Source organism: Gracilinanus agilis, chromosome 2 (assembly GCF_016433145.1).
Source record: "Gracilinanus agilis isolate LMUSP501 chromosome 2, AgileGrace, whole genome shotgun sequence".
NCBI lineage: Eukaryota > Metazoa > Chordata > Mammalia > Didelphimorphia > Didelphidae > Gracilinanus > Gracilinanus agilis.
In genome coordinates, this window is record NC_058131.1 from 460,565,206 (window position 1) to 460,591,713 (window position 26,508).

Genomic DNA, 26,508 nt, shown 5'->3' on the forward strand with positions numbered 1-26,508 from the left:
ATATATATATATATATATATATATATAAATTTAGAAGTCATTGTCATAGACCTAATAATTGAAACCTTGAAAGTAAATGAGATTGCCAAGGGAGAAAGAGAGAGAAGAAGGTAGAGGGCAGAGCTTTGGGAATACTGATATTTAGGAGAGGGAGGAAAAAGATAAACCAATAAGCAATTGATAATGAGAACAAATTCCATTAATCAGGTAGGAGGAGAATGAGGAGAGACCAGAACCAGACAGAAGCTGAGGGAGGGCAAAGCATTAAGAAAGATACATGCATGAAAAACAAGAACAATTATAAAACAGTATATAAACTGCATTCATTTAATACAAATTGTTCAAAGTCAAGGAGAAGAGATGAATATTTTGTCTATTTAACATAATTTCATGAAATATTTTCTAAAAAGGCACCAGTATGTACTCATCTTTACTTAGGCTTCAGTTCTTTGACACATTGAAAAAACTATAATATTAAAAGTAAATTAAATACTACCTATGACCAGTCACTGAATGTGTTTTGGTAGCAATTTCACAGTTGAAGACTCAAATTTTCCTGCCTGATGAAAACTTATTTTTCTCCAGAGCCTCTGAAACTAAATCAAAAGAAGTGGGGAAAAGTGGGAAAATGGACAGGATGACCTAATATGGGGTGACAAGAATTTCTCTTGTCTCTCAAAATGTGAAGAAATATAGTTTTCTTAGGTTATATTGAACCCAAAGAATAATGGATACATGGAAATTATCAGATATAGTTACATATATATATGAATTATACACACATATTTTTCCATACATAAAAATATGCTAATATATAAATTATATGTGTGTTTGTGTGTTATGATGACACTCTTTCTAGGTATAGGAGAATATCCTCCTATCACAGCCTACCTCCTCACATGAAGGTTTACGGGCACACTTTGGGGACCATTAACTTCTCTGTTCTAACATCCATCCCCAGACAATTGGGAACTTCAACATCTATATTCCATCAAGAATAGTCCTCTTTAAAAGCATTTAGGCTCGCGAGACTTAAAAGATGAGCTTAGATAGCAGTTTTCATTAAATGGAAGGATTAAAAAATACTTACCAATGAGAATAACCCTTCTCCTTAGGGCCTGTTATTTATAGTTCTGATCTGAGCAGAATCTCAGCACGTGGTAGTTAAGGGTTACTTCTTCGTATTGATGCTACTCACCATAGCCCATCTTCATGAATCTCTCCTCAGCCATATCACTGTCTTCCATAGATCTCTTATTCTCAGCAAGATGGAACTTATTACTTTTTAACAGAAAGGGATGTCCAATAACAGGCCCATATAGAGAGAATTCTAAATGTTTTTATGAATTAAAAAGCATATACCTGATGTTTTTATGCTTTCCTTTACAGTCCATACAGCCATGAATCCCTGGGCCTTCTTATTTCTTGGTTTTCTAGGACCAATTTTTTTGAATCAGTCTCCAGTTCCATAAATATTTACTATGACTTCTTTCTTTCTTCCTTTCTCTCCTAAGACCTAGTTGGTGCATCTCTTGCTTGGGTTAGTACTTCCCACTATATTTGAGACTTAGCAGGAGAATTCTAAATATCTTCCACATTGTCTCTCTGTGTCCAGTATTCCCCAGTATTATTCCACTTACTCAGGGTTTAATTAAAAAAATGACTCAAGGCTATTTCTCAAAAACATCTAAAAAAGGATAAGAGGTCAGGTTGAAAGAGAAGAGAGAAAGATTTGTACTTCCTGTTACAGAAAGATAATCTGCATCTCAACATGCAAGTGGTAAAAACTTACCCTATCTGGGTCAATGCATTCATTCTACAGAAACTAAGGTACAGGGAAGTTGGATGACTTGCCTAATGTCACACAAAGAATGAGAGAAAGAGGCAGAATTTGACTGTAGGGCTTCTGACCCCTATGGGCCACTAGATGGTACAGTGGATAGAGTGCCAGACCTGGATTTAGGAAGTCTCATCATGAAGAGTTGGGCATGACTGAAAAAAACTCAACAAACAACTTCTGACCCCAGATCTAGTATTTTTCCACTGCATCATACTTCCTTCTTGGCAGAATCCATCCCCCTCAGTAATACCAAGTCTTCTAAGGGTAAGATGTGTTTTTATAGTTGTCATCTTTTATAGGTGCCATTCATCCAAATATGAATCTCTTGGCAGGCCATCATCATCAGGATGTGGCAATGACTTTGAAAGCTACGTGCTCTGGTCTAGAACTTATGATCAACATATGCCCTGGTTGGTGAGGATAGGCAGCATATTTTATGGTCTTGGAATAGAATAAAACTAAGACACTTAAGGAAATTGATTTTAATCCATTCTCTTGGTACTATCTCAATGAGAGACAAATGGAGATGACAAATTTTATTCATAACTCTTAGCTCATCCACTGCCATTTCTTAGATGGACATTTGCTATTCTCCTTTTCCTATGATTTAATTATGGAAGGTGCTACTTGAGCTAACTGCCTCCCAATATCTCTGAACCTCATTTTATTTGCTTTATGTCATATTATTCAGTAATTTTATTTCCTTTATGATATCATTTGCCTAGTAAAGGAGTATTTGTGCAAATTTTAGCAGCTGTCTCATTATTAAATGATCATCTATATGAAATCTCAACAAATATGGGTAGAAATCAATCTGTATTTAATGAACACAAAGTTACTGGTCCTGTTAAAGTTAAAGGTTGCAAATGATATGGTTGGTTAACTAAATATCATCTGTTTATAAGAGCACATTTCTTGAGTTTGTCTAATTTCTAAGCAAGTTTTTGGAGCTGAAAGTATTTTAATTAATTAACTGATATGTAACAGAAATTAATTGGTTGCTATGCTTCATCAGTTCCATCTCCTTGGAATCATGCACCTCAAAGTAGCTGTATCCACTGAAGAGCAATCTGGATAATGCTACAAACTGCCCTACCATCTTCCAACCCCCAACCCATCCTCAAAATCTACCAACTAATCTTCATCTCTAACCTAATCAGAAACTTTGAATTTATAATCAGTGCCTTAATTTCTTTCTTCACATTTTCCTGAAGTTTCTAAATCTTTGGCTTTGTTGGAGTCCCTAGGAATCTATAAATAAGTAGACTGAAAAGTGGAAATGCATAGACTTAGACAACATTATGACTGTAGTACGCAGTATGAATATTGTAATGACTGAATGTCACTTACTTCATTTTCCACTGTCTTGAAATCAAGCTTTTGACACTTACAATTCTATCCCAAATAAATTTGTCACCAAGATTATGGGGGAAATAAAACAATGGGAAGCAGATTAGTATGTTACTAGAAGAAAGGACATCTGCTATTTTAAATGATTGTTTTATTTAAAGAAATGTCTAATCCAAAAATAAATTTTTGAAACTGGGATGCATTATATTGTAGGCTTCTTGAGAACAGAAATCATCTGAATTAAAAGGGACAACAGAGGAACAGCGGTCCCTTAGACCAATGGAAACCTGGAAAAGGATTGCCTCTGTACAATATACCTGAAAAATGCCTATCTAAGCTTTGTGTGAAGACCTCCAGAGAAGTGGAATCCCATTGCCACATTTGTGTAGGCATGCTTACATTTCTTCTGTTAACTATGAAAATCAATCAAATTACTCCTTGCCACTATAAATTAAGTGATAAAATGCTACCCCATCCCAGTTCCTTAAGTGGGAAAAACATCTCATTTGAATCAAATCAATCAAAGGCATTCCAGCTTAGGGTGAAAAAGTCTAGGTCTGCCATCTTGGGAAAGAAGAACAATACTCATTTTCCACGTTGTTCAATCCTTTTCAGTTGTAACTGAAACTGTCACACTTCATGACCCTATTTGGAGTTTTCTTGACAAAGACATTGGACTGTTTTGCCATTTCTTTCTCCAGCTCATTTTATAGATGAGGAAAGTAAGGCAAACAACAGTGAATTGCCCTGGGTCACATAGCTGTCTGAGGCAGACATCTATTGAACCTCCTCTCTGCCAATCTTCCAATGCTCAAAGACAGTCATTATATTACCGTAATTCTCCTTTTCTCCAGGTTTAAAAGCCCCATTTCCTTTTTAAAAAATCTCTGTCCAGCATAAATTTCAAACCTATTACCATCCTTTAGACACTTTCCAACTTGTCAATGTCTTTCTGATGAATGGACTTTTAAAATTGAATACAGTACTTCAGATATAGTCTGACCTCAGCAGAGTATAGAGGATGATCATTTGCTAAGTCCTTCATGCTATGGCTTTCTTACTTTAGCCAAAAACTGAATTAATTCTCTTGGATGTTTTATTCCTCTATACGTTCTCATCACCTAGCATGTTGGCTTACAAACTGACAATAGTCATTAATTTATTGATTGACCACCTTAGTTAAATGATTCAGTAGCTATATCGAAGTCTGGCTCCTTGGCCTAACATTCAAAGTCTTTCCTCCAGCCATCCTTTCCAGGCTCATCTTTTCCCATTGCACAGTATGAACCTTCAGCTCCAGGATGAATGAATAAATAGAGGAATTGATTGAGTTGAGAGGCTGTTCCCTACTTTTTCCTTTTGATTTTTAATTGGTTTAGAAATATTGGTAAAGTGGGCTAGATAAAAAGAACCCAGAGAGTGGCATGTTAGAAGAAAATGCTTCTAGAACAAATAGACATCTAAGAATTGTTAGAATGTTGAAAAAAGAACATAATAGCATGTTTCTCTTACTACTCAGCAAATGTTTAGTGTATTAGATGACTAGCCAAGAAGAGCTCAGGTCTGAGAGCATGCATAGATTTTTGCCCTTCCTGAAAGATAGAATAGAGCATATTAATATCCCCTGCCTTTTTTATTCTAGCAAGTTTCCTGAGGGCACATACTTTTTTATTTTACTTTTATAGCCTCAGGTTTTAGCATAGTATCTTGTAAGAGAAAGTGCCTAGTAAATGCTTATCAAAATGAACTGAACCAAATCCTCAAGAGCCTTTATCTTTTTTTAATCATACCTTCGTGTATTTAGAGCTGAGAGAGTTCTTAGAGACCATCTAGTCCTATTCCCTTGTGTCCTAGAAAGAGAAATTGAAACTCTATGAGGTGAAGTGCTCTGCCTAAGTTCAGCAGGTAGCAAAGAGCAGAGCTGAGGATATTTGGGTTATGTGAACAATCTGGTAGCAGACATTTACTCTAACCCTCATACCCTTTCAAACCTCTCCAAAACAGAAATTATTTACAAAAGATACAGCTACTTCAGCTGTGTCTAAGGTCTAGAACACCTAGAATCCGAAGGAAGGTAGCCTTTCCCTTCCAAACTCAGGAACTAATGCTTTCTAATACCAAGCTCATTCAGACTCCTCTCCTACTTTCTATGCTGTTAGAATCAAGGCCATATTAGTGAACCCAAGGATTCATCAAAAAGCTTACATCAAAATCTACCCCATACCCCCTTTTTACTCTTCCCTGTCTTACAATCCCTCCCTGTCTCTAGGCTCTGGAAGTTTGCTCAGGCTCCAACAGCCAGCTTAGCCACAGCCCTTCAGGAGCAAAAGCCCACAATCCTGAAGCACCAACACTACAAAGTTCTGAACTACCATTGGCCAGTGCCAGCGGACTCTCCCACTGCCAGGGGAAAGAGACTCTAATCTTCAAATGCCAGGTCAGAAAACTAAGGAATAGAGAGAGTAGGACCGGTAATTAGGACATGATTCCCTGAGTGGGGCACAAGAGGGATAGTGTGCAGTACTCCAGTAAGCCTGAGGGAAGAGTATAGCACCCAGTTGAGGCCAGTTCTGACCACCCAAAAGTCAATTGAAGGAAAGACCTAGGCTGGTGAACTGTGTAGGAGAAAGCTCAGACACTTTGAGATCCAACCAGATCTGATTGAAATCACAATCAGACAAGAGAGAATCAAAATGGGTAATAAGGAAAGTAAGGAGTGAATGGAAGAGAAGACTGAAAATACAAAAGAATTCAGGACCTTGAATATAAATAAATCAACAGAAAGAATAGTAACAGAAGGAAATATGGCTTCCAGATCTAGTAAATGAGTTTGGGTATCTATTAATAAATACTTCAACATGAAGGAAAATGATTTGATGTGACAGGGGGCCCTATGGAATTTGAGAAGAACATGGCACCACAACAGGCTGTTACTGAGTGGTTTAAAAAAGAAGTAAGAATAATGAAAAAACAATTTATGTCCTGCACAGCAAAAATAATGAGCAAAAGAAAAAACTTGAATATTCAATGGAAAGCTTCACTGAAGACACAAAAGAGAGAACAATATATTGGAAATTAAAATACACAGTAATAACCTACAAGAAAAGAAGCAAAAAACAAAAGCATTAGAAGAAAACATGCTTACTACACAAGCAAAACATATTGCTCTTGAAGACAAGATACGTAGAGACAACCTCAGCATCATAGGTCTCCCAGAAGAGCATAATGGAATGAGAAATCATAATATGATGATGGGAGAAGTATAAAACTACTAAAAGCTTCTGAAAATAAAAAATAAAATCCCAAATTGAAAATTCAGATCACAAACATTTTTAGGAAGAAAAGCAGAACTGAAGAAATTATTTGCTTCTCAAATTGCCCAAAGAACAGAATTTCAAGAATGTTAAATAATGCAAACAGCAAAAGAGTGACCACAAAAAGATCAATAAGAGACTTCTTTCTAGAGGTGTAGGAGGAAATAGGGATGAAGGTAGAAATCTGGAAGAGGCAGAGAGGGGAACATTGTGGACAGAACCTGGCAACACCCTCTTTTGTGGAACAACATTAAAACATGGGAGACAATAGGAAAGGAGAGAAGAGAATAGAGATGAGTGAGTGAGGTACTGAGGTCAAATCAAGGGCTAGCAATAAGGAGAATATGACATGTGTGGTTTCAGAAAGAGAAGAATTTTAAGGGGAGTAAATTGAAGAGGAAGGGAAGGGATGGAGGCCTTATTTTAGAGATTGAAGGAGTTCCACTAATGAATGCTTCTATGGATAAAGAGAGATGAGGCATGTGGGACTTGGAGCTACTTTTTCTTGGATTTGGGAAAATAGAACCCCTGGAGGTGACTAACACCTGGAGGAGGGGGAGTGTATAAATACAGGATGGGGACATAAAATAAACAGAGAGGGAAGATAGATAATGAAGAGAGTGAGAGAAATCCTTTTTTGAAAGAAGTTACAAAAAAAGAAATTAGAAAACTAATGAATAGAACTTGCTGAAGGGGAGAAGAAGGAGATAACTAAGAGATAAAAATAGGAGGATGTATAACCAGATAAATACAGGTGAGAAGGGGGCAGCTGGGTAACTCAGTGGATTGAGAGCCAGGCCCAGAGATGTATGCCACACTTCCTAGCTGTATGACCCTGGGCAAGTCACTTGACCCCCCATTGCCTAGCCCTTACCACTCTTCTGCCTTAGAACCAATACACAATATTGATTCTAAGTCAGAAGGTAAGGGTTTTAAAAAAACAGGTGAGAAGAACAAATAAAACTCTAAAGGAAAAAGAGTAACAAATGAAAAGAGGAAATAGAGGAAGGGAAGACAACCACTGGGAACAGGACCACTTTAAAAAAATATTAAATAATTGAAGGAATATAATACTGTTTTTACAGAAGGAAGGTGAAAAAATCCAAATTTTTTTAAAAAAATGTTAGAGTTGGAGGAAAATATAGACCTAAATCTTACAAGTTTAAGTGTGAATGGATTAAACAATCCAATAAAATGGGGGCCAGGGGGAAATAACTGATTGGATAAGAAAACAAAACTCTTACAATCTATTGCTTATAAAGAACACACACATATAAAATTAAAAATTCACAAAATAAAGCTAGAGAATAAATTTTTTTTTTACTATGCATCCAGGGGATCCAAAAAAATCAGTAGTTACCATTATGCTATCAAAGGGGAAATTTTTTTTTCAAAAAATAAAAATGGACAAATAAGGAAACTATAGTATGCTGGAAAAGAACTCATAAACAATAAACCAATATCAATAATAAATATATCCACTCCAAATACTTTAGCATCCAAATTCACAAAGGAAACATTATGAATTCAAAAAGACAGAATAACATAATAGTGACAGCAGACTTCAATTTCCTCAATCACTTCTGGATAAGTCTAACCAAAAGATAAATAAAATGGAAAATATGAAACTCAACAAATTTCTAGAGAAACTAGTTAAAAGATTTTAGAGTTTTCTGAGTGGGTTAGCTAAAGGATATACATATTCCTCTGTGCTACATGAAACTTTAACAAAAACTGACTATTTACAGTGGCACACACATTTTTACAAATGTTCACCAAAAAAAAGTGGAAATAGTCAATATATTCTTTACAGACCATAAGGGTACCAGAATAGAAACTGGTTCAGAAAAAAACAAAATAACAACCAACCCCAATGGGAAATTTAACAATAAAATCTTAAATAAAGTGGGGATCAAAGAATCATAAAATAATTAATAACTATGTAAAGTAAAGTTAATAATGAAGCAAAGTACTAAAATTTCTGTGATATACCCATAGGGGGAAAATCATATACTCAAAATCATACATTAACAAAACAGAAGAAAAGATTAATGAACTGAATATACATTTTTTAAAATTAGAAATGAACAAAGAAAGAAAACTAAAATTAGTAACAAAAAAGAGATACGAAAAATTAGAAGGGAAATAAATTAGTTGCTAAAATCCATACAAAGTATTGGTATAAAAAGTACCTTTATTTAATATCAGAAAAAAACATGCATATAAAAACAAAAGCAAGCATCTGGAAGTACTTGCAATAATATAGGCCAAAAGAAAGGGATTGAAAGGAATAATGACAGGTAAAGAAGAGGTTAAAATATCCTTATTTTCAGAAGATATGATGATTTACTTGGAAATCTTAGGGAATCAGCAAAGATGGTTTATTGAATTGAGACAATAGCTTTAGCAAAGTTCTAAACTACAAAATAAATTCTCGAAAATCAATAGCATGTCTATGACAAAATACAAGAAGCAATACTAGAAAGGGAAATTTCATTCCAAATGACTAAAAACTTATAAAATATCTGGGGCTTGACCTCTGTTATAAATAAAGGGGATCCAAGGGAGATGTACTCTCTTCACCTGAAGATGATCGAGGAACACCAACTCCGATCACCCTTGACTACTCCTATAATTTATCCCTTTCTCTCTAAAAGTTGCCCAAGAAGGACCCTCGAGAGGTTAAATAGATGGGTAACCTTTCCAGGTCCAACCTGGGATTGGATAGATTAGTATTGGGCTGTTGATTTGCCTTGGATGATGTTTAGGATCTGACTGTGTTTGATTCCCTTCCCAAGGCCCTTCCCAAGACCACTCAGGAAGGTACTTGTTGTTGAACTCTCTTTATCTATACTCAGGGAAAGGATAAGGACTGGGGATTGGAGACCCTATTGATCTATTATCTATGAACTAGTTGACAATCAGGACTGGAGGCTATTGATCAGGTGGAAGCTGAAGATTTGCTCACTCCCACTACCTCTTGCCAGACCTGGCCACAACCAAGCCAGAGAATAGGGAAGCTATTGCTGCAGCTGTATTGGTGATCTTATTCTCTCAGCTTTCTCACTACCAGTGTTGGTAATGCACTAGCTCTCGCAGTCTATCAGGAAATAGCTTCAGAGTTATTCCTGCCCTCTTGTTCTTATATCTCCCTACCATCCTTCACCACCCACTCAGAGAATTCACAGTCCAGAGACTCCTTTCCAGAGACCTCCAGAGAGACCTCCCTCTAAGTGGCTGTTAGGGGTATTTATACCATGGGGCCTGCACCTGGAAGCTTTCCAAGTCTTCCAACTACCATCCTTATCAGTCAAGATGGAATCCATCATTTCCCAGATTATGAATATTACACCTCCTAAAACACAGGAAAAGCTGTATAGATTCAAGTACAAAGCACTATTTAATGAACTTTTTTTAAAGCCACCTAAATAGTTGAAGGAATATTAAGCCATGCCAATGTTTTTTTTAAATGACAACATTATCAAAATCAATTTACCCTTTGAATGCTATACACATCAAGTTACCAATAGTATACTTTATAGATCTTAAAAAATGATAAAAGTTCGCTTAAAAAAACAAAAGATCCTGAATATCAAGAGACATGCTTTTTTTTAAAAATAAGAATGAAGAGGGAAATAGCATTTGCAGGCCTCAAACTATATTATAAAATAATAGTCATCAAAACCATTTGGTATTGGCTAAAGAATAGAGAGATAGAGTGATGGAACAGATTGGATGAGGAAAATTCAAAATCAATAGAGTTCAATGACCCAGTGTTATTAAAATATATATATATATATATATATATATATAATGTGTGNCACCTAAATAGTTGAAGGAATATTAAGCCATGCCAATGTTTTTTTTAAATGACAACATTATCAAAATCAATTTACCCTTTGAATGCTATACACATCAAGTTACCAATAGTATACTTTATAGATCTTAAAAAATGATAAAAGTTCGCTTAAAAAAACAAAAGATCCTGAATATCAAGAGACATGCTTTTTTTAAAAATAAGAATGAAGAGGGAAATAGCATTTGCAGGCCTCAAACTATATTATAAAATAATAGTCATCAAAACCATTTGGTATTGGCTAAAGAATAGAGAGATAGAGTGATGGAACAGATTGGATGAGGAAAATTCAAAATCAATAGAGTTCAATGACCCAGTGTTATTAAAATATATATATATATATATATATATAATGTATGTGAGTATATATATATATATATATATATATATATATATATATGTTTCCTAGGGGGAAACTTCTTATTTCATAGAAATTTATTGAAAAACTGGAAAGCCATCTGGCAGAAATTAGGTTTAGATTAACACCTTATATCACAATACATTCTAAATGGATATGTGTCCTTAATATTAAAGTTCATAGTACTATATTAAAAGAAATTAGAAAAGAAATAGAGCATATGCCACTCACAGGTATGAGTAAGAGATGTCTTCTTAACCAAATAAGATGTGGAAGCACTTGTAAAATATAAATGGATAATCTTAATTATTTGAAACCAAATAAAGTTTCTGCCCAAATAACCTTAATATATTTTGGAGAAGAAGGGAAATGATGAATGGGAAAAAAAATCTTTGCATCAAATTTCTCTGTTAAAGATTTGGAATCCAACATAGGCAAACAATAAATAATACATATGACTAATAATCATTTAACATAGATAAATGGTTGAGTGATATGAACAAACAGTTCTCAAAAGAACTATGAAGTATTCAAAATCACATGAAAAATGCTCCAACTCACACATAATAAGAGAAATTCAAATAAAAATGACCCTGAGATTTCACTTCTCATCCTGAAAATTGGAGAAAATGACAAAAATAACAACGTTCAATGTTGGAGAGGTTGTAGGGATATTAGCACACCAATGCATTGTTGGTGGAGCTATGAAGTAGTACAAGCATTTTGGAAAGCAATTTGGAATTATGTAAATTAAGTGCCTAACATTTCTATAACTTTTAAACCAGAAATTTCATCACTAGATTTAGACTGCAAGGAAGTCGTCAATAATTTTAAAAAGTCCCCTGTGTTTTATTTAAAATATTTATAGAAGAAACAAAAAGAAAAACTTTTTATTATTGCTGATTTGAAAACAAAGTAGATACCTGTCAATTGTAAATAGCTAAACAAACTATGATGTATGAATGTGATGGAATATGACTCTATGGTAAGAAATGAAGTTTGTGATGAATTCAGAAAAGCATGGAAAGATGTATACGACCAGAAGCAGACTATAGTAAACTGAATAAAGAAAACAAGATAAACAATAACTATGGTACAGTAGAATTCCATTACAATCATATACCACAATTAAAACATGGCAAGATCTACATGAAATTTATTTGGAGTAAAATGAACAGAACCAAGAGAACATTCTATACAACAACAGAAATATTGTTTGAACAATGAGTTGTGTATGTCCACCTCCAGAGAAAGAACTGAAAAATAGAAATAAAGAAGGCATAGTTTTATATATATATAAACACGTATATATATATATATATATGTAAATCTTTTGTAAAATGGTGTCTTATCTAGTGCTAGGAGGATAGGGAGGGAAAGGAATTACTTGAGAATTTTTATATTAAAAAATGAAAATTTTAAAAAGCAATAATTACAACAATGTAAATAGAACAATGACACACAAAAATCAAAAGTAAATGTAACAAAATTATAAAGATCAAATGGGACTTTAATGAAGACATATGAGAAGACAGTCCAAACTTGCCTCTTGGTGGAAGTGGGAAGTTCACAGATATTATGCATTGTTCGTGTTTTGGGACTTTTTCAATGTTATTGAATAGCTTTTCTGACTTTTATTTTACTCACCCAAAAAATACTATCATATGGAAGTGCTCTAAGGGAGGGCATGAGGAAGGAATATATGGGATAATATGGGAATAGAAGAAATAGAAAATTATTAATCAAAACATATTTTAAAATAATAGAGCTGGAATTCAAAACTAGGTCCTATGAAGTTAAATTAAATACTTTATCTATAGTACCATTTATTTTTCTATTCTCTTCTGTCAGGTATATAAAGGGAAAAAATTATTATCTCCATCTTACTAAAGTTAAAACTGAAGTATAGAAAGATTAAACTCATTTAGCAAGTCTGTGGTGGGGACTTTTATATACATCCAGACATTTAGGGCAAGAGGCAATAGAACTCTTGTCCAATTTATATTCACTACAGTTATTTGGAAAAGTGTGCCTGTAATAACAAGATTAAATAGATATGACCTGGACCATTTAATGTGTTTAGTCAGCAAATGGAGATGGCTGCTTTATGAGTGATAAAAACTTGATCTTGAGCATTATAGGATTATATCATTTTACTGCCAGAAGGGATCTTAGAAGTCCAAACCATTCATTTTACAGATGAGGGAACTGAACACTAGAGCAGCCAAGTCAAATACCCAAGATTATATGTGTGATAAATAATTGAATTTAGATTCAAACCCAGATCCTCTGATTCCAAATTCAGTTATCTCCAATGTATCTACAATGGTTTCTATTTACCATGTTCTACTTCACCTACTGCAATCTATATTTTTATAGTTCTAATGGCCCCCCCACCGCAAAAATGGAGGTTTAATTTATGTCAGCCCAGATTCTTCATCTACCCATTCCTCCATAAACTTTCCCTCTTGCCATCTCGATCTAGCCTCTTGATACCTCATGTAACAGGAAAATGGACAATGAAACATCTTTTCTCCCCTCATAGCTTCCTTCCCAGTAGAATTGGCAGTGGTTCTGACAGATCCTAGCTTTATTCTGTAGCAAGCTAACAATTAAAAAGGAAGAGGATGGTCTCTAATAATAATGAAGCACTCAGGTGGTGTGAAATGGTGATACCTAATGCAGTAAGAGAGTGCAGGTAATGTTCTGAGAGAAAACTGGGCATTCAAGGGAGAAATGGAAAACAATAGGAGGGGAAGAAGAAGCTAAGGAAAGGAACAGAGAAGGAAGATAATAATTAATGTTGCCAAGAGCCCAGAAGAACAATGTCCCTAGATGTATGGGTAGAAATTCTATAAATACATGAGGAGATTAGAAGAGTGACTAGAATGAAATTAATGGCCTCACGTTGGAGTCAGGTATATTTAAAATGTGAAACCTACCACTTATGTCATCTAGGATGATGCATTTCCTGTATAGCCAGATACCAGGTCTCACTTGCCAGCATCCTGACCATAGAGGAAATAAACAGTTCTAACAATTAGTGGGAACTAAAAAAGAAGCAAATCAGTGTATTTGAGGGAACTAAACATCCTCTAAGTATCTGTTATGGAAGTCTACAATGATTACCCAGATAGCTTCACTCTCCTAGTACTTCCAATGACAATATTAATAATTGACATTTATAGGGTATAGGGAACTTCCAGGCAAGAAAATTTTCTCTACCAATGAAGTTGAGCATCTTCTTTGGACCTTATAGCCTCGAAAGTTACCCAGAACACTAAGAGATTAAGTGACTTGTCTAGGGTCCTAGAAGAATATGCCTTAAATAGGGGATTTTCTGGCTTGGAGGCTAGTGCTCCATCCACTCTACCATATTACCTCTCTAACATCTTTATGGGACTTTAAGGTTCATAAAGTGCTTTAAATAAATAATTTCATTTGACTTTCACAATAGTCCTGTACAATAGGTTTTACCACTATTATTTTCCCCAATTTATAAATAGGAGAAATTAAATAATTTGCCCATAATCACATAGCTTCATACATTCTTTTTTTTTTAAACCCTTACCTTCCATCTTGGAGTCAATACTACGTATTGGCTCCAAGGCAGAAGAGTGGTAAAGGCTAGGCAATGGGGGTTAAGTGACTTGCCCAGGGTCACACAGCTGGGAAATGTCTGAGGCCTAGGACCTCTCATCTCTAGGCCTGGCTTTCAACCCACTCAGCCACCCAGCTGCCCCTTCCATACATTCTTGTAGAACTTTTATTCTCTTTCCACTTAGTTTGATCTTTGAAACTTTTGAAAGATATATGATTTCATAGACATAGACATTCCCTTTAGTGTAGTTTTAAAAAAATCATTACTTGAACCTAGTTTAGTTGTCCCTCAGATGATGTCCACTACAGAAACTGAATCCAAAGACTTTCTGGCTTAGAACCTGGCAGGCAGAGTTTGTGCTTTATTGATTTTCGGGAAGTTCCTCCACGACACCATGAGGTATATAGGAAGTGATAGCATCTTCCACATATTCTTCAGAATTGCCATAAAAAAGTAACATTGTTTTGCATCAATAGGGCATCTGACAAACAAAAAAAATTATAACAAAATTCTCTGACAAAGGTTTAATTTCCCAAATATATAAGGAATTAAGTCAAATTTACAAAAAATAAAGCCATTCCCCAAACAGTTGGTTAAGGGATATGAATAGGCAGTTCTCAGATGAAGAAATCAAAACTATCAATAAGCACATGAAAAAGTGTTGGAAATTCCTTCTGATTAGAGAAATGCAAACAATACTGAGGTACCACCTTACAGCTAGCAAAATGGCCAATACGGCAGCAAAGGAAAGTGATAAATATTGGAAGGGATGTGGCTAGTACACTGGTGATAGAGTTGTGAGTTTGTCCAACCATTCTGAGAATGCCTGCTCTTTGATCCAGCCACACTGGGTTTGTACCCCAAAAAGATAATAAGGAAAAAGACTTGTACAAAATATTTATAGCTGTGTTCTTTGTAGTGGCAAAAAATTGGAAAACAAGGGTGTATACATTGATTGGGGAATGGCTGAACAAATTGTGGTATCTGGTGGTGATGGAATATTTGTGCTGAAAGGAATGATGAACTGGAGGGATTCCATGTGAACTGGAACAACCTCCAGAAATTGATGAAGAGTCAAAGGAGCAGCACCAGGAGAACATTGTACACAAAGACTGAATCATTATGGCACAATCAAATGTAATGGACTTTACTAGAAACAATGCAATGATCCAGGAAAATCCCAAGTGATAGAATGCTATTCACTGTAGAGATCCTGCTCTATATACCAGAGATTTTCTGAGTGGCCTAGAGTGGTTGTCGGATATAAAGAATGAAACAGATTGGAAGCATGGCTTATTAGCTCAAAGTGCTCTGAGGTACAATGGGGTCACAGGTTTATTATATATGAAGTTAAAGATCCCTTTCACCCAAAAGCACAAGACAAGTTTCTCACAACTACACGGAGCTTTATTTTTAACATAGACAAAACAAAAGGCTTTAGAAGCTTCAAGATGTAGATAAGAACCTATGCTAAACTTTCAGCTATATTGTTATCACCAAACCAAGTCTGGGAATATTTTGGTAGGATGGGAAGCCCCTGAATTTTTCAGCCTTGACTACTTTTAAGACCAAGCAGTTTATTCTAAATCTGGGTGAAATGCCCCTGCTAAGGTTTTGGCCTTGGCTTGCCAAGCAGCTGCATTCCTGACCAAGGGGGAAGAATGTTAACCTCTTGACTGCTGGTTTGCTGAGAGCTCAAAGCTTTCCAGTAAGGCTATTGCTTTTAAAGAAAAGGTGTGAATCATAAAAAGGAGTCAAAAGAGGAATCTCAGATTTTTATCTTAGATAGTCCAATCCATACTGACTCTTATTAGAGTAGAGGGCTTAACACATAGCACTTCTGGGCTGTATTGACCTTTTGATGGGGTCCAGATAAAATCTATTGGAGATTCTTATTTCTCTTAATGGGTTCCCACATATTCTCCATTTTCTTTTAAATTAAAGTCATTTATTACACAGTAAAACTTTTAATAATGAGAGGAGTCATAAAGTGGTTATAATCATCAGCTATGCCTGGATCTGATGGGATTTACAGATTATACTGTTTCTTTATGGCTCCCCACAATCCATATCCAGAGAAAGAAATGTGGGAGCAGAAACACAGAAGAAAAACACATGATTGGATCACATGGTTCGATTGGGATATGATAGGGGTTTTGGTGTTAAATGATCACTCTACTGCAGATATGAATAACATGAAAATAGATTTTGAACAATGATATATGTATAAGCCAGTGGAATTGCTTGTCAGTTCAGGTAGAGGGGAGGAAAGAGTGGTAGGAAAAAATCATGAATCACGTGACCATGGAAAAATATTCTTAATTAATAAATTATTTTTTTAAAGACGGCACCTGGTTTGGTTATATTAGTTCTATGAGTAACCTATAGGTGTAAAGTAAATATTATTGACTAGTTGGTCTATATATATTACCTCTTCCAGAATTATAAGTAGCATTCTTATTCTCTGTCCTACTTTTATAATTGATTGAATGAGATCTGAGTGGTATGAATATCATATTATATATTTTATAATACATATCATATATAATAGAGGAAGGCTGCCTCCAAGGAATTTTAAATAAAAATACTAGACCCCAAAGGATATGGTTTGCTTCTAGTTTGATTTTAGTTTTGGTTTTAGTTTTGTCTGTTTTTAACAAGGAAACTTTCATAGTATCTTCATGCATTGTTCCTCTGGCAATGGCAGCATGACCTTTATGTTAGAAATGCCCATGGAACAGAGGGTATTCATTGATGTCACATCGTGACTTGTCAAAAATAATCTTGAAAGATGTCTGTACTAGAAAATCTTGCATGTGCTTACCCCTATGTCATAATCCTGGCACCTCTGTAACCCAAAAGAAGTTTTATTAAAAGAAAATAAATCTTTTTAAAAATAAAATAAGAGAAAAAATAAAGCAAGAGACAGAGGAAAAGAAAAAATCATGGAAGACATTTGGAAGGACTTGAAATAATAAAGTCAGAGATTCATTTTGAGGAAGGAAATTCCAAGAGAAGGAGAAAGTCTTCAATAAAAGGACAACTTTAACTAAAGAAAGATTAAAATAATTTATTAATTAATTGAAATTTTAAAGTTAAATGACCAAAGAACAAAGACAAAGAGGAATAGAAGAAGGAACTGAAGAGGGTGGAAGAGGAATAAAAGGATAAGTTGAAGGACTTGAGGAAGAAAAACCTACAAACACCTCTCAACATACTGGGTCAGTCCCACAGAGAAGGTTATCTCAGATTCAAGGTATCAATGGGTCTTTATCCAGTCAAAAACCATGCCACATGAACACCTAATGATGTTTTTATCTTTAATAGCCAGCAGGAAAGCATTTGTTCAAAGCAAAAGCATTTAATGAAATAGGATAATGAGAAAATCTAGTAATAAAATATGCCTATAAAGCCTGGGGCACACTTTTCTACAAATCAACAGCATCAGATGGAAAAAGTAGACATAAATAAGGAATAGAAATGGAGAAAGCCAGATGTAGGAAACACATGTAGCCAAAGAGCATGCACTAAGGGTCAAATTGTGCTTCTCAGGCTGAGGACAACAGATGTCTTCTGGTGATATCATTGAGTTGTTCTTGACAGACCTACTTTCTTTTTTTTTAAATGTTTGTTTTAAAATTATTTTTAATTAATAAAAATTTTATTCTCTTCCTTTTACCTCCCCACCTCTGAACCCCAAATCAAGAAAGAAGGAGAAACAAATCCTTGTTAGAAATATTTATTAATTAAGCAAAAAAGAAATTCCTATATGGTCCATTTCTTAAAATTTTGAGTCTTGGACTGTATTTTGAGTCCATTGCCTCTCTGTCAGGAGGCTAGTATCATGTTTCATCACAAAGTCTCTGGAATTGTAGTTGGTGATTACTTTGACTTGAGTTCCTAAGTATGTCAAAATTGTTTGTCTTTACCACATTTTTGTTATTAAATAAATTGTTTTTCTAGCTCCATTCACTTCACTTTGCATCAGTTCATACGTCTCAGTTTTCTCTGAAACCATCCCTTTAATAATTTCTTATAGAACAGTAATGATGCCTTTTATTCACATATAAAAAGCTTCCCCAAATATGTACATATATAAAATCTTCCTCAAATATATACACATATAAAATGATTCCCCAATTCTTTCAATTCCAATTCATTGCCAACTCAAAAAGAGCTACTATAAATCTTTTTGTATGTCCTTCATTAGAGTTCATTTCGCTCAAGACTCATCTCTTCGAGAGAAAGACAGAGAGAGAGAGAGAGAGAGAGAGAGAGAGAGAGAGAGAGAGAGAGAGAGAGAGAGTTTTCTTTTATATTTCTTAAAATATAATATCTAGTTTCTTTTTTGTCATAGATTTCAGGCAGTACAATGATTCCTCAATTACGTCTCCTAGATCTCTTTCCCAAGTTAGTTGTTTTTGCTATGAGATATCAAACATTTTCTTCTTTTTTCAGTCTTTTCACCTTGTTTTAGTATTTTTTTGTTACCTACTAGAGTCATTAACTTCTCTTTGGCTCACTCTGATTTTCAGGGAATTCGTGGCTTAGAAAAGTTTTACATATCTTGTGCCAACCCGTTAAATTCCCTTTCCAATTATTTTTTCCATAGCTATTATTACTTTTTCCATTTTTCCAACTAGTGGTCTCCTTTCATTTTTAAAAAAAATCTATATTTTCAACTATTTAAAAAATATGTCTTCAACTCTTCCATAAATTCTAACTGAACTTGGACCCAAGCTATGGGTCCTTTGAAACATTCCTTGAAATTTTTTTTTAGTCATTATTATCTTCTGAGTTTGTGTTTTGAGTGTCTCTCTTACTCCAATAGTTTGAATTTTTTTAAAAGCAGAATTTTTAAAAGATTTGCTCATTCTTTGAGCCTATTTCCTGGCTATAGTCTTGATGTTAGAGCCAGGTTCTGTGCATTTATAAGATAATGTCGAGTCTCAGTTTGTGTTCTCTAAAGTCCTCTCAGAGTTGCTGTTCCAAGGGATGATGAATATTGTGTTATTCCAGGATACCAAGGTCAGCTCAGTTTGGGGACCTGCAGTGTTTCCAAGTGTTCTCCTGCTCTCAGGATCTCCAGTTCTATAAGTTCCTAACCTGGGTTTGGATCCAAATAACATATCCATGGGATTGTCCCTCGTTGGAGCTATGGAATATTACTCCTTCAATTAGGAGGTATACAGAGTGTTCAGGGAAGACTATTTCCTCTGGCACAAAGGCTTCCTAAGCCCTTTTCAGGGCTGCTTTCCTAAATTTTCTGTCCACCTGCTAACTAGCTCTCACCTGTGGCTTCAAAAAGCTGTAGCATGCACAGTAGCCACACTCTGGTATGGTGTACCAGGCAAGTTAAGCCAGATTGAGGGTAATCAATAGGCCTCAAACCTTTTGGTGAGTTGGTTGAGGATTTTGGGGGGAGGGCAGTCTACCCCAGACTTGTGAATATTTCCATCATTCAAAAGAGTAAATGAGAACAATTTGTTCCAATCACCATGAATTTGGTGGAAGCAAGTGCTGTGGAGCACTTAAAGCTTGGTTAGGCAGTGAAGAAGTCAAGGTCATCCACTTCATCCCAAGTCAAGTCATCTTGATTTTGTCTTGCTACTAAACTTCAATGATTCTGGAAGAGAGTGAAGCTGAAGACTTTGTGCAGCTCTGTCTCATTTAAATCCTCTTCAAGTACAAAGGACAACAGCGAACTAACTGTACTTAGCCACTATCAGCCAGCTGGAAAGATTCAGTGAGAGAACTGCAGATCCCCCTTTGTTCTGGAATTCCTACCCTGGTTTTTCTACTATAGACTTCAGACTAGGCTGTAAACTAGACCTAAGAACCCATTATGCTCCTGAGACCAAAGCCACAAAGCTTCTGATTGCTTCTAAATTTGTCTCTTTTTATAGAGGATTCATGACCAACCAAAAAAGCCATCTGCAGGTATAGATATCTTCCTCAATTATCTCTGGATTTGTAACCCAAAACTAGTGAGCAACAGAGCTACCAAATGGTATCTATTTTTGCATCCTGCACTAGGTCAAACCTCTCTATGCTAGATATTGGACTTCTTCTTATTCCTCTCCCTGCACTAAAATGCTCAGTATGGCCATTCCTGGCTAGCTAGATCCCATTCACAATGCTCACAGACTTCTATCTCCCTTTGTGAATGTGGACTGGAAAAATAACTTATTGTAACTTTTCTATCTGTGTAGACAAGTTGTGGAGAAGGGTTCAGCTGCTGTCCTTCCTATTTCCCTGTCATCTTGATTTTGTCTCTCTTCCAGCCCTACTTTCCATTCTTTCCCACGGGTTTCCATTGAGTGTGTTGTCTCTGAAGGGTGCTGCTTTGCTGCATATGAAGGCTTTACCTGATATTGTGATACACAACTCCATCAGATGTGTTAACTGTAGAATTATTCTCCACTTCCAGCTTTGGATTTAGTTGAAACCTTTGCTAATATTAATATTTCTTCCTCATATGAATGGTGGACTTTGCTACTTTTAAAATGTTTTTATTCAATCCCTTAAGGCTCTTTTAGAAAGGGAGAAAGTCCTTGACTCAGCTATATGTCCAGCTAAAACTTTGGCTAAAAAAAAAGAGGGGGGGAAATCTCTTGGCTTTTTTCTTTAAGGAATGGACTTTCTGTTACTCTCTAGAGTCTTGGCCAGAAGATTTTAAATTTCCAGCAGGGGATTATTTTCTCAAAGCACCAATCTCATTAGGATACAGAACAGAGTCCTCTAAGTCACCTGATGCCCCCAGGCTTAATCTGCTTTTTGAATTTGAACATGTTGGTCTCTGGGCTCCAGTGTCTGTGGGTGACTTCACTTTCATTTATGATAACCATTCCATATTCCTCCCAATTTTAAGTATCCTTGTGCCATCTACCCAACAAATGTCAAACCCTGAAGTAGTCCAGTTTCTCATCGCCTATCCCCTCCTTCACTTCTATATGTAAGAGTGGGCACAAGAAAAATATGGAGACAAAGCAAAACTCATGAGAGCAAGGTCATTGCCTCTCCCAGCAGGTTTTCATATATAGGTATTGTCGGTCAAAAACTAAAGAAGATTTGAGCTCAATCTCAACTGCTCCAGGGAAACAGAGGTCTATGGCAAAGATTACAGTGTAGTAAAATTAGCATATCACATAGTTCACTTAATTAATACAGCTAACACAATTCACTCAGTTATACATGCAATTACTTGACACATGACATCCTCATTAGAACCACTTACTCTTTTTTTTTTTTAACCTTTACCTTCAGTCTTAGAATCAATACTATTTCTAAGGCTTCTATCTTATCAATCTGATCTATCTAGTCAATACTTCTAAGGCAGAAGAGTGGTAAGGGCTAGGCTTGCCCACAGTTATACAACTAGGAAGTGTCTGAGGCCAGACTTGAACCACTTACTCCTGCTCATAGCTCGTCATGTAAGTCATGTAAGATATGTCAGGGATTATGGAACATCATCATAACATACGACAACTTTGCCCATCAACTTAAAAATCTATTGCAATATATAACACATCAAGTAAAGTCAAGACAAATCAACAAGCATTTATTAAATTCCTATTATCTTTCAGCCACTGTGCTAAGTTCTGAGGAGGCAAAGAAAGGAAAAGCAAAGTCCTGGGGATCTCACAGACTAACAGGAGACACAACAATTAGACAACATTCAAAGGAGGATGACCAGATTGTGGAGGATCTTGAGATCTTGTCACATTAAAACTGGTTGAAAAAACTAGGTATGTTTAATGTGAAGGGGAGGAAATATAGAGATGGCATATTGGAGAGGAAGAACTGTCCTGTACAAGAAGGATTAGACTACTCTGAGGAGCAAAACAGTTGCTAAAGGGTAAACTTAACTGGATGTCAGGGAAAATTTAGAGCTATCCAAAGGTGTTTTGGGCTTCTTCAGGAAGGGTGGATTCATTGGCACTGGAGGTCTTCAAGCAGGGACTGAATATCACTGATAGATGCTACATGTTGTCAAAGGAATACTCTGGGCATCTTCATTGAGGTACCATATAACACTGAGATACTGTGATTCTATGAGTTAAAGAGTCATGATAAAAATCCAAGTAATCCCAGGTCCCTTACATTATGTGGAAAGATGGAGGAATGGAAAGAGCACTTAGGGAGTTGAGAGATGGGAATTCCAAGGTGAATTGGTGGTACTGAGGATAGAACATCAGATCTAGAATCAGGAAGATCTGAGTTCAAATGTGGCCTCTCACACTTCCTAGCTGTGTGACTTTGGGCAAGTCTCTGTTTTCCTCAACTGTACAATAGATATAATAATAACATCTATCTCCCAGAGTTTTTGTGAAGATAAAATTAGATAATATTTGTAAAGCATTTAGCAGAGTGCCAGGTATATAGTAAATACTTTTTTCCTTCCTTCCTCTTTCATTTACCTTGGATAATCACTAAGTCTCTGTGGTCCCTTCCCCCTCTGATTTTTTTTATTCTATGATTTTAAATTATTAAAAAGTTGATAAATATATTTCTAGTTGACTAATTATGTACATTCCAAAAGTAAAATCTATAAATGTACTAACAAAGGCAAAACAAAACTAAAAAACAAAAGCATCTTTTTTAAAAACCTTTTTTTAAATAATTCATGGTTTAAAATACATACAAATAAAAGTATATGTGTATATGTATGCATATATTTATGTATATGCCAGGGTATATCTAAGATAAATGGCAAATATATACATATATTGTACTTAGTTTCTTTTAAATACTGCATCAAGCTTCTTGGCTTGCTCTCGGAATTCTCTCCCTGCATTTCCAGAGAAAAGGTGAAATTCAATCATGCTAATCAACTTAAATGATTGCAAAATCCCTAGCTCACAATTTAGTTGCTAGAGAAGAACTGTTTTCACAGTTATCTCTGTACAAGATGTTAATCTCTGACAGACTGGAATTAAAAGTAGCTCAAAGTGGCTCCAATGGCCCCAGTTCTTCCCTGGGTATTAAGATCTGTGAATATTAACATCATAGAGCAGGGTGAGAACCATACCCAGAAAGAGAATACAAAGAGTTCTCTGAGGTGTTGCCACTTGTGGCTCAGAAGATATTGTTTCCAAGATGTTGAAGAAGGAAAGGCATTGTCAGGTCAGCTCTAACTCAGGATGCTCTTTGTTATAGATAATGAGAAATCTTTGAATGCAACTTGCATTTGAAAATTGCCAAGCCCTTTATCAACCTTTCTTCAATTGCCTTGGGCTATGAACACTGAGCAAAAGGAGGAAGGTGAGATTTATCTTTATTGGAAAATACAAAGAGTTAGCCATTATCCAGAAAGGTAAGCAAATGGTATGCTGCACATAATTTAACCTGACAGAGAGTCCCCATATAGAGCACACATTGATAATCAAATCTCTGAAATTAAAATACAAGCATAGGACATGCAATGTTACCCTGAGCAATATTACTTTGAAATGACACCATTATTCTTGGACCTCACATTAGTGGTAAAAAATGAGTAAGTAGTACAATGTACAAAGAGAGCTAGATTTGGAGTCAAGAAGCCCTGAATTCAAATTCTACTTTACTAATACTAGGTGCCTAAATATGGACAAGTCACAACTTTGTTGAGCCTATTTCCTCATCTGTAAAATGGATACAATAATACTGAACACTCAACAACTTCTACACAGAGAAAATCCAGACAACAGAGGAGGGAAAACAAAAATCCAAACCTCCCCAAAAAAATGAAAGCTGGTCACAAGCTACTGAAGAGTTCAAAAATGAAATGCTGAGGAAGATGGAAGAAATCTGGCAAGAAAATAACAGTTTAAAAGGCAGAATTTCGCAATTGGAAAGTGAGACAAGTCAACTGAAGACCAGAAATGACCAGATTGAAAAGGAAAACCAAAACATTAAAGCCGAAAACCAAAAGATTATAGCCGAAAACCAGTCCTTAAAGGCTAGAATCGAATATTTAGGAACCAATGATCTCTCAAGACAACAAGAACAAATAAAACAAAGTCAAAAGACTGATAAAATAGAAGGAAACATGAAATATCTCAATGAGAAAGTGACAGACCAAGAAAACCGGTTGAGAAGAGACAATTTGAGAATCATTGGCCTTCCACAAAAGGCAGAAATTAATAGAAACTTGGACTCCATACTTAAAGAAATTATTCAGCAAAATTGCCCTGAAGTTCTACAACAAGAGGGCAATATAGACATTGAAAGGATCCATAGATCACCTTCTACACTGGACCCAGAAAAGTCAACACCCAGAAATATAATAGCGAAATTCAAGAGCTTTCAAGTAAAAGAAAAAATCTTACAAGAAGGCAGAAAGAGACAATTCAAATATCAAGGAGCACCAATAAGGATCACACAGGATCTGGCAGCCTCAACGCTAAAAGACCACAAGACTTGAAATACAATATTCAGAAAGGCAAGAGAGCTGGGCCTTCAGCCACGAATCAACTACCCAACGAAACTAACCATATACTTCCAGGGGAAAGTATGGGCATTCAACAAAATTGAAGAATTCCAAGTTTTTGCACAAAAGAGACCAGGACTAAATGGAAAGTTTCACACTCAACCACAAAAATCAAGAGAAAGATGAAAAGGTAAATAAGAAACAGAGGGAAAAGAAAGAAAACTCATAATATTTTAAGCTTGACTATTTAAGGGCATAAATAAGATCTAATTATCTGTATTACTAGGTGGAGAAATGCTATATATAATTCTCTGTAGTGAACTCTATACACTATTATAATATTCACTATTATAGCAACCAGAAGAATAATTCATAGGGAGAGGACAGGATACTAAATGGTCTAAGATGATATGGGGGGTGGGAAAGAGGGGGGGAATAGTAGGGGACACCAAGAAAAATCTGAGTAAATAAGAAAAATAAGATATTCTATTACACTCAAAGAGGGCATGGGAAGGGGAGGGGATAAATACTACCATAACAAGGAAAGGAAGAGAGCATAATCAAACCTTACTCTCAGTGTAATCAACCCGGAGAAGGAAGAGTAGCTTTATTATCCATCCGGATAAAAAACTCTATCTAACCCTACTGAAAATCAGAAGGGATAAACCAAAGGGAGCAGGGGAGTGGGGAGGCAAAAAAAAGGGAGGGGAGAAGAAGGGGGAGGGAATTCATTTGGTCTTTAAAAAACAAAAAGAGAGGAATAACAAGGGAGGGGGCAGAAAGGGAAGTCAATCAAGGGAGGGGATAAGGGATACAGCTCAAAGCAAACCACTGGTGTAAAAGAAAATAGTGTAAGAAGAAGGAGTGGGTCTAAGGGAGGATACAAAAATGTCAGTGAATACACAACTAACAATTGTAAATCTAAATGAGAATGGGATGAACTCGCTCATAAAACAAAAGCAAATAGCAGAGTGGATTAGAAACCAAAATCCTACAATAGGTTGTCTACAAGAAACACATATGAGGCGGGTAGACACACACAAGTTCAAGGTTAAGGATATGAGCAAAATCTTTTGGGCATCAAATGAGAAAAAGGAGGCAGGAGTGGCTATCATGATCTCTGACAAAGCCAAAGTAAAAATAGATATGATTAAAAAAGACAGGGAAGGTCATTACATCCTGATTAAAGGCAGTATAAACAATGAGGAAATAACACTGCTCAATATATATGCACCAAGTGGTATAGCATCCAAATTCATAAAGGAGAAACTGGCAGAGCTCAAGAAGGAAATAGATAGTAAAACCATAATTGTGGGAGATCTAAATATTCCTCTTTCAGATCTAGATAAATCAAACCAAAAAATAAATAAGAAAGAGGTAAGAGAGATGAATGAAGTCCTAGAAAAATTGGATTTAATTGATATGTGGAGAAAAATAAATAGAGACAAAAAGGAATACACCTTCTTTTCAGCAGCACATGGTACATTTACAAAGATTGACCATGTAATAGGGCATAGAATCATGGCAAACAAATGCAAAAGAGCAGATATAATAAATGTAACCTTCTCAGATCATAATGCAATAAAAATAATAATCAGTAAGGGCACCTGGACAGGCAAATCAAAAAACAATTGGAAATTAAACAATATGATTCTCCAAAACCAAATTGTCAAAGAAGAAATCATAGAAACAATCAACAGTTTGATTGTAGAGAATGACAATGATGAGACATCCTACCAAACTCTGTGGGATGCAGCCAAGGCAGTACTCAGGGGGAA